General features: G+C 45.8%; 1 non-coding gene across 1 annotated transcript; it reads left to right on the top strand.

Moving 5' to 3' along the window:
• The first annotated feature begins 368 nt into the window (after positions 1-368).
• On the top strand, positions 369-512 carry LOC149744186 (small Cajal body-specific RNA 20). The gene has a single exon (XR_016391445.1).
• Positions 513-9,912: the final 9,400 nt, after the last annotated feature.

Below are 9,912 nucleotides of genomic sequence, written 5' to 3'. Positions count from 1 at the left end.
AACCACGAAAAGGAAGAAAAGCCTCAGGTGTCAGAAATTCCTCAAGAGACTATTCATGAATGCATTTGGTTGTCTCAAAACTTTGAACGTGTGAGGAATCCTCACGGCGTACGTTCCACTCTGTATAACTCTTTTCCACCTTTCTCAGGTCGGTGAAACTTTGTTTGAAATTGTTGTTTTAGTTTGTTTTGTTCTTTAGACATATTTCAAAGGTTGCAACTCGCCCTCCCACCTCCACTATAATGCAAAACCTACTATGTTAGCAACGCTCTCAGGCTGGCATATCAAAGAATTCCAGAAAATGAGGATTTAGGGCTGCCACTCTCTCCACTACTTTACCAAACACTTAAGAAACTCCAGCAGGAGAGGGCCTCTCTCCCATGGGGCTGTGTGGGGGCGGGGAGGGGACCTCGTCTCCTCAGCCCTTGGGCTGGAAGCGCCGATCAGCCCTGGGGGATCCCTGTCGGGGCTGCCATGAGCTGGGCAGCCTTGTTTTCCTACCTCAGACGTTTGAAGTTGCTGGGAGCCCCTACTTGGTCTACACCAGGCTGGGCCTTACGTGGCAGCACTGGGCACGGGGCCTCTGGCTTTCTTTCCCAGGACACTGCCAGGCTCTCATGGGCTGATCCTGGCCTAGGTTGTCCCCGGGCAAGGACGTATGCACCCCCAACAAGTGATCACCTACTGTACAGACACCCGCCAGTGAGGGGGCCTCTCACCTCCTGCCCTCCTAGACGCAACTGCTTGTTCCCAGGGGATGTCACCTGGAACGGGGTCCAGGCACGGAGGCTGTTGTAGAAGGGCATCTGAGGCCACCTCAGTTGGGGGGAAGCTCACCGTTTTCCCTGCCTGGATTGACCTGGGCGCCAGCCAGGCCGCTCCCGCCCTCAGTCCCCAGCTGTGTCTCCTGCACAGGGTCCCGTGCAGGATTGTGAGGCGGGGGTGGCGAGGAAGAGGCCTGAGTGGGTGCTGGAGAAGAAGGGCACCCCGGGCGTCAGGGCAAGGAAGTCACACCTGCCCCTCAGCACACTGGCAGCAGCTCAAGCCCTGCCCTAGGCAGCGAGCTGCCTCCAGTGGGACAGCTCGGGGACCCAAAGCCTGTGAGCTGTGCCACCCAGCCCGGGCCCTCGCCTCTGGAAAGTGTTCGACATTCAAGTGCCTCCTTCGTCAGCTGACAAAATGGTGTTTTACAGAAATTCTAAAAGATTCTAAAGTCCTAAAAGTATTTTCTTCGCTAACCAAAGTTCTGAGAGCATCTTATTTTGTTCTAAAAGCAAGAAACCACTCTCTGTGGAAAAGATAACAAAAGAACAGCTGCGGGAGGAGCAGACTTGGACTCTACGCTCTCCCCTCCACATCAGCGTCACCTTCACTAAACATACATCAGTTGCTCGTCTGTTGTGTTCTGAGTGTGAATTATCCCCTCACTCTAATGCCTAAGTATTCACATATTCACTCCTTATGCAAAGCATTTATGCCTGGTTTTAAATAATTTAATATAATTGGGCTCCTCGGTGCATTAATTTGAATAATTGCCACTTCAGACTTAACCTCAGTGTGACTCCACACAGAAGTGGTACCTAAAGGATGCCAGTGTTAGAAGGAATTGAACGTGTGTGTCTGAGTGTGTGTGTAGAATTCAGAGACATATAATATATAAGTTTATATAGGTAGAGTCTATACAAAGATATATATATATGTATATATATATACACACACACACATATATGTATATATATACACACACATATATATATCTGTGTGTATATATATGTATACACCTTTGTGTAAACTATACCTATATACATATATTTGATTATGGATCTCTATCCGTCTACTCAAGCACATATGAAGTCAGTTCCTCAAGAATAGGTTCTTAAGGGACTAAAGACGCAGACCTACTAGAGAATGGACTTGAGGATACGGGGAGGGGGAAGGGTAAGCTGGGACAAAGTGAGAGAGTGCCATGGACATATACACACTACCAAATGTAAAATAGATAGCTAGTGGGAAGCAGTCGCATAGCACAGGGAGATCAGCTCGGTGCTTTGTGACCACCTAGAGGGGTGGGGTAGGGAGGGTGGGAGGGAGGGAGATGCGAGAGGGAGGAGATATGGGGATATATGTATATGTATAACTGATTCGCTTCGTCATAAAGCAGAAACTAACACACCATTGTAAAGCAATTATACTCCAATAAAAACGTTAAAAAAAAGTGTACAAGGCAAAAATAAAAAAGAATAGGTCCTTAAAAGGTGTACAGACATTTTAAGTTCATTGTCTGTATGCCTTCTTCATATTCATTTGCATCAACATTTATGTAATTGCTGCCCAGGGCTTGGGAAACCGGGCTACAAAGCCTTTTCCCCTGCACGCCATCAGCTATTGAGCTAAGTGGTGGGTATAGTTACTGTCTGTGAAGTTTTGGTGTCCTAGAAATTAAACTTCTACCTGTGAGTGCCAAGATAATCTAGCATGAATTCAAATTATACAAAGAGCAGGACTCTGCACACTATCTACAGTATGTGGAATATAGTACTTGTAAAAGAAATTATAGGATAAGAAACTGAAAAGGTAGTTTTCATTATCACCCTTGGATGTTAGACAAGGTTATAGTTCAGTTTAGTTTGTTTCAGTTTTGCTTTCTTCATCATCTCCATGTAAATTACAATGATAATCTGTTACTTTTGTTCTTGAGTGTTTCTTTGCGGAAGGCAAATAAGAACTCCCACGCACACCTGAGTCATCTTTAAGTCTACTTCTTCAAGTATGCTTCCAGATTTGTATTGAAAGTAACATCTACCTTCTTTGAACTCCCATATTATTGCTTTGTTACTCACCTGTGGCATTTGTCTTGTTCCAGAATATATGTGACTTTAACTCATGTATTTTCTTTCTCTCCATGACTTGCTTATGTCTTTCTTTGGCCCTCATTTATAGTACATGGACAATGAATTAAAAAACTATACACACACACAGACACATACACACACTAATGATAGGGAGGAAAAGGATGATAACTATGAAGAAGGAGAGAGAAAGAGGAGAGAAGAGCCTTTGCAATTCAGACTTCCAGGGCAGCTCCACACACAGTGCTTCAGACACAGAGGAGAGCATGCTGCTGATCTGTTTCTCCACCCCCGTGGAAGGCCACCAGCTAAGTGCTAGAGCCTCTCTGGGAAGATCTTTGCTACCTCAGAGTCTGTCACTCAGGACTGCCAGATGGGCTGGGAGGAAAATAAGAGAATGGAGCCAACACTGGACAAGCTCAGCTAGTAAAAGCCCCCAGGCTCAGTGGCCTTAGTCAAGGCCATCCACCCTTCTTCTATATTCACTTTCAACCAATCAACAAGTCCTTACTGAATGCCTGCTATGTACACAGCACTGCTCTGGGGTACTGCATGGGGAATGCTAACAAGTGTGTCAAGTGCCAGCTTACACCGTAACTGAGAAGTCACAAAATACACATACGTATACATACATATTACATTCACCCATGGACACACACACACACACACACACACATACATACACCGTTCATGCTTCCATACATTTAAGACTGACTCGCAATGGAAGCAATGTGTGATAGGGATCCAATGAATTGGTCCCATTTCAAGAGCAGTAAGAGCTCAGAAGATGAGAGTACTGTGGCTTCCTCCAAGAGATGGGGATTGAGCTAGAACTTGAAAAATCTGAAAGTTGACAGGAATTAGCACATTGCATTTCTTCTACCATCGAGTAGACTAAAAGCAAATAGCTTGGGCTTCTCTGGTGGCACGGTGGTTAAGAATCTGCCTGCCAGTGCAGGGGTCACGGGTTCAAGCCCTGGTCCAGGAAGATCCCACATGCCGCGGAGAAAATAAGCCCCTGCGCCACAACGACTGAGCCTGCGCTCTAGAGCCGGCGAGCCACAAGTACTGAGCCCACGTGCCACAACTACTGATGCCTGCGTGCCTACAGCCCACGCTTCGCAACAAGAGAAGCCACCGCAATGAGAAGCCCGCGCACTGCAACGAAGAGTAGCCCCTGCTCGCCGCAACTAGAGAAAGCCCGCACGCAGCAACGAAGACCCAATGCAGCCAAATAAAATAAATAAATAAATAATAAATAAATAAAAAAGCAAACAGCTTTTCCCAGTCCTAGCAAGGCTCAAGAATGTCATGTAAGGTTTCCCTCTGAAGGATGCCCGCAGAGAATGTGGCTACAGGGAGCAGCCCTTGAGGCTTGAGCCCAGGCTGCCTAAGGTAAAGACATCCTTAGCGAGACGCCTGGTTCATGCTTCACCACATGGAGCCACGAACAGCGGTGGTTCTACAAGCTTGCAGCTCATAATGGCCTAATATCTCAGGCAGAATTTAAAGGAAAATCATGCAATTTTACCCTTAATGCCTGGTTACAGCAAAGGGATGCACTGTCCCAGTGTCTGGACTGGGATTTAGTCTGCAAATGATTTGGAACAAACCCAAAGGGTCCATGCTGTCCTGAGATAGGGCAGTGAATGCAAACACTGAATCACTTTTATTGCCACATACAACCACCAGCAGTAGTATATATCCAGGGCTGTCTTTAATTTCCTCCTCCGCTTTCTAAGGCTGGGATTAGATATGCAAATGCCCACCCCCTCAAGTTTTCCTTTTATTTTATCAGCGTAGACACAGAAAAACTTATATCCTAAAAGAACCAACTGTAAAAAGTCATTTCTTGAGGCAATCAGGGAATTCAGAATACAAGCGACTGGGTGATGGCGCCAAGGGATTAGTATTACCATTCAGGCGCCTGGATGGCACTCTGGTTATGTAGGAAAAAAGACTGTATTTTTTAGAAAGTGCATATACACATAAAGATACAGGGATGAAAACACAAGTTGTCTTGAGTTTCTTTTAAATCAGCACAGCAAGAAGAGGAGAGTGAGTGGGGAGGGGAGGAAGAGAGAAGGACAGAAAGAACGAAGGGAGGAAAGAAGGGAGGGAGGGAAGCAGGGAGGGAGGGAGCAAGGAAAGGAGATAGATGAAACAATTTGGTAAGATCGTGATAAATGCTGAAGCTGGATGATGGTTTTTATGGGAGTCCGTTCCAGTACTCTTGCCATTGTTGTGTATATTTGAATATTTTCATGATAAAAAGTGTCTTTCAAAAGAAATGAGTAAAACCCCTATCACAAGTAACAATTACAATGCAACTAGAGATTATCATACTAAGTGAAGTAAGTCAGAGAGACAAATACCATATGATACCACTTATATGTGGAATCTAAAATATGACACAAATGAACTTATCTATGAAACAGAAACAGAATCAGGGACATACAGAATAGACTGGTGGGACTTCCCTGGTGGCACAGTGGTTGAGAATCTGCCTGCCAATGCAGGGGACACGGGTTTGACCCCTGGTCCAGGAAGATCCCACATGCCGTGGAGCAAGTAAGCCCGTGCACCACAACTACCGAGCCTGCGCTCTAGAGCCCGCGTGCCACAACTACTGAAGCCCGCATGCCTAGAGCCCATGCTCCGCAACAAGAAAATCCACCGCAGTGAGAAGCCCGTGCACCGCAACGAAGAGTAGCCCCCGCTCGCGACAACTGGAGAAAGCCCGCGCGCAGCAACGAAAACCCAACTCAGCCAAAAATAAATAAAATTAAATATTAAAAAAAAAAAAGACCGGTGGTTGCCAAGGGGGAAGGTGGGGTGGGAGAGGGATGGATTGGGAGTTTGGGATTAGCAGATGCAAGCTAGTATATATAAAATGGATAAACAACAAGGTCCTACTGTATAGCACAGGGAACTATATTCAATATCCTATGATAAACCATAATGGAAAAGAGTATGAAAAAGAATGTATATATATATATATATATATATGTATGTATGTATAACTGAGTCACTCTGCTGAACAGCAGTAATTAACAAAGCATTATAATTCAACTATACTTCAATAAAAAATAAAACAATTACATAAATCACCCCTTATGTTTATACACAATTAAAGTTAATAGAGTATCTTTCCATACTTCATTCTGACTTCATAAGAATTCCGTGAGATGATTATCTTTAGTTTAGCAAATAGTAGTAGTAAGAGTAATAGCTGTTTATAGTTCGGGAAACTAAGGCTCAGGGGCAATAAGGCTTGTCAGTGTCGTGTAGTGAGAATTCAGGGCCAAAGCTCTTGCTATGAGCAGGAAAGTAGAAGTGCCCTAAAACCAGATGCATATGCTGCAACTCCAGAGACTGCTTCCATTACTCAATTCCTTGGTCTTTCCGATTATTATCATTATTTATTATTTATTCTTCTTATTATTTTGGGTGGGAGGGGGTGGTTAGGGGCATTGTGTCCCACTTTTTCTGATGAAAAGTGCACACACTATTCTAATGCCACCATCCACACGGAACTTTACATTCAAATTCAAGGGGACTCCCAATCCCACTGACAGCCAGCTGTGGCCTCCAAGTAAGCCCTCCGGATCTGTACCTTGTCCCACAGGCCCAGTAACTGCAATGAACTGAACCAAGAGCCAGCCTAGAGATTCCCTTCCTATAAACACATCCTAAAACACTGCTTTCATTAAGGCACTCCCCCGGCACAAAACTCTTACAGTTTTCCATGATCCCAAATGCAGACATTCTAACTCCTTCCATAAATTGGACCCCAACCTAACTTTTAAACTTTAGTTCCCACCCAGTACAGAGTTCTCTCCAGGCTCCCCCTCCAGCTCCCTCTCAAGGTCAGCACCTCATATGCATTCATTCTCCTGACCACCCTGTTTGGGTTGGCGTTGCCTAAGACAAGCTTTACACTTGATCACTCCTGGGGCTGCTCATACTACCTCCCTGAACTGAAGTTCCATGCACGGCCTGCTTAGCATTTACCAAAATTTGACTCACTCTGTGAGGTGTAAGGGAAACCCCGCTACCCTGCAAAAAAAGCCAAATCTGCTTCTACCACGGGCTGCTAAGAACAAAGTCTCTTCAACGGTTTGAATCCTGGCCCTCTTCCACTGACCTATGTAACCTTAGGAAAGTCACTGAACCTCTCCGAGCCTCCATTTCTTCCATTAGGAACTAAAGAGAGTGTGGGGACGGCTATAAGATCGATTAGCCAGGCCCTGGTGCACAGTGAGTACCCACATGGTGTCACCAGCCTGAGCAAGCACAGCTCTGTGCCACTCCACAGACTCTCATATCCACTCAGGGGCAGGGGCGACACTCCGTGTCCAGCATCCTCAGTCACAGTGCAGGCCCCTGTGCAGAATGACCGCAGTCAGTCCCGACCCCTTAACTCTAGCATCAGCTAAAGTTACCTGAGCCCTCACCATGGGCCTTATTTGTATTCCTTCATGTAAATTTCACAACACGGTACAGCAGGTACCATCATGATCCCCATCCTGCAGACGTGGCACCTGAGGCACAGAGAGGTCAGCTGATTTAGCTCTGGCCACACAGCAAGTTAGTGGTGGTGGGGCTGGGCACTCTGTCTCCAGCATTTTCAGCTTCTTTCTCTCACATGGGCTGATCTCTCTCCCCAGACTGCGAGAACCCATGGCACAATAGCTGCGTCTGGAATCATGACACTCTCCACACTGCCTGAGGCAGGGCCTTGTAAACAGAGCAGCCAACAGAGGATTACTGACTGAAGCATATATAGGGACACAAAAACATGGTAGCGACATATTCACAAGAAAACTTTCTGTCCTCATTGCCAACTGCCAGAGAATAGCCATCATCTTTCTTCTCTCATGGACCTTTGTGAATAAATAAACCACAAAATTGATGAAAATTGGAAATGTGAGACAGCACGGTATGGCCATTGGTAACACTGTGTTTTTACCATCTCAGTTAATCCTCACGATAACCTGGTGAGGTAGTTACTATTGCTATCCTCAGTTTACAGATGTGGAAACCACGATTAAGTGAGAATAAGCAACCTAACAGTTTAGCCAGCTAGCAAGCGTTGAGCAAAGCCAGGATTTAGATGCCAGCAATCTGGCTCCAGGGCCCCTGCTCCCATAAATCTTCTACATCGACTACGATTCATGGCTGTTACTGCTTAGGATGAAGCTCCATTCAGTATTTAAGGTTTTCAAAGTGTGAAGTTAAGTAAAACTTTTAAATAAATACGACCATGACTGATGCCAAGGTAGGGCAACACTTGTCAAGGGTCACATGGGTGACTAAAGTTGAGAAAACACAAATTCACTGTGGAAATCTGAGATGTGGAAGGACACACCTCCTGAGCTGTCACAGACCTCCTAGCTTGTCTAATGCAAATCATGATAAAAACCCTCATAGGTCTCTCATGCGATAACTAATATGGAACCAAAACTGTGTACAGGGTATCCAGCCAAGAGAGGGAGAGGCCTGCCGAACTCACCAAGGGCCAACGTGAGGAGGAAACGTCTTGGTTAAAATCAGGAGGAGGTACTCATATTGCCATGTCTTGCCAGTTTTTGAAAGAGAATGGGTCAACAAACCTTTTTTTGTTTCTGGACCACCCTCCACAGACATGAGGCAGGGGCACTTATCCCTTAGGCACTGTAGGTGAGGGGACTAGGTCCCATACACACACACACACATATATATATATATATATATATATATATATATATATATATATATATTTAGGAGCCCACAAAATATATATTTAGGAGGCCACAAAAATGATTTGGCTTCTGATCCCCAATGGGGTTGATGAAGATGGTTGTCCAAGGAAACACAGGCTAAATCAAGTACATTGTCAAGTATAGGGCCCATTATTATAAGCTATTTTCAATATTTAGGATATTAAGTCTTGGGGCATCTATAAAACACTTCTCCAAGGAAAAACCATAGAGCTGTAAATCTGGCCTGGCCCTCTTTTATTTGACAATAAATAAAATTTATCTACTCCTCAGCAAGGGCTCAGGAGAATATTTCGAGAAAACGTGAGGAGATGAGATGGGGGGATAGGCAGCGGCAAGAAAGCAGGTAAATTTACCCATGTCCACAGGGGCCCACCACAAGGGACATGTATGCTTTTGTAGAAGATCTACAGCCAGAAGCAACAGGAGCTTAGGGGCTGTGCACAAAGATGTAGCATAGTCCATAGCTGCAACAAGGACACACACAAAAAAAGAAAAAAGGCAGGAAATCTGTACCCGGTAAGCATTCTTGAGTGCTTGAAACACTGTGCAGGTTTCTACACCTGCAATCTGATGTTGATTCATTACTAAAAATCTACAGGCTAATGGAGGGGGGGGCGCTGGGTTTCGCTTTCTTTTGTTTTGTTTGCATAGTGCATCTGAGCACCAGGCATGCTCAGAAAACCCAGCCCTGAACTCCTGCTCCTGGAGACCCAGGGAGTATGGCGGACTCTGACTTCAACCTCATTGCAAAAATTCAGAGCAAGCAAACTCCTAGCTAATAATACGGTTGACCCTTCAAATACACGGCTTTTGAACTTGCAAGTCCACTTAAACACAGGTTTGTGGTGTTTTTAAAAATTTTTTCAATAAATATACAGGCGGCCCTCCATAGCCATGGGTTTCACATCAGCAGATGCGGAGGGCCGACTATGGGACTTGAGCATCCGCCGATTTTGGTATCCGCGGCGGGTCCTGGAACCAATTCCCCGCGGATACCAAGGGGCGACCGTATCACTTTGATTACTGTTCCCTTCTTGGTACTGGCTGCCGGATATGGAGGGCTCGGTCAAGAGATAGTCCCCAAACGCTTCTCCAAGATCTATGGAGCTTGGGTGAGGTCTCTCTCTTACCCTCCACAAATCGCGCACAGCCCCTTGGTCTGGGAAGGCGCCCGACCCAGTGCGGAGTACTTAGTCAGCTAGGTTGCAACCTGGGACCCGGAATTCTGCTCTCACGCATGCTCCCCACCAGCGCCCGGGCGGCGCGCAACATCCTCCCCGCCCTGCCCGCGCCCCCTT

Source organism: Delphinapterus leucas, chromosome X (genome assembly GCF_059928025.1).
Source record: "Delphinapterus leucas isolate spDelLeu-1000000601 "Yukka" chromosome X, BTC_Dleu_Yukka2, whole genome shotgun sequence".
Taxonomy (NCBI): domain Eukaryota; kingdom Metazoa; phylum Chordata; class Mammalia; order Artiodactyla; family Monodontidae; genus Delphinapterus; species Delphinapterus leucas.
This window is presented reverse-complemented; position numbering and strand designations above follow the sequence as displayed.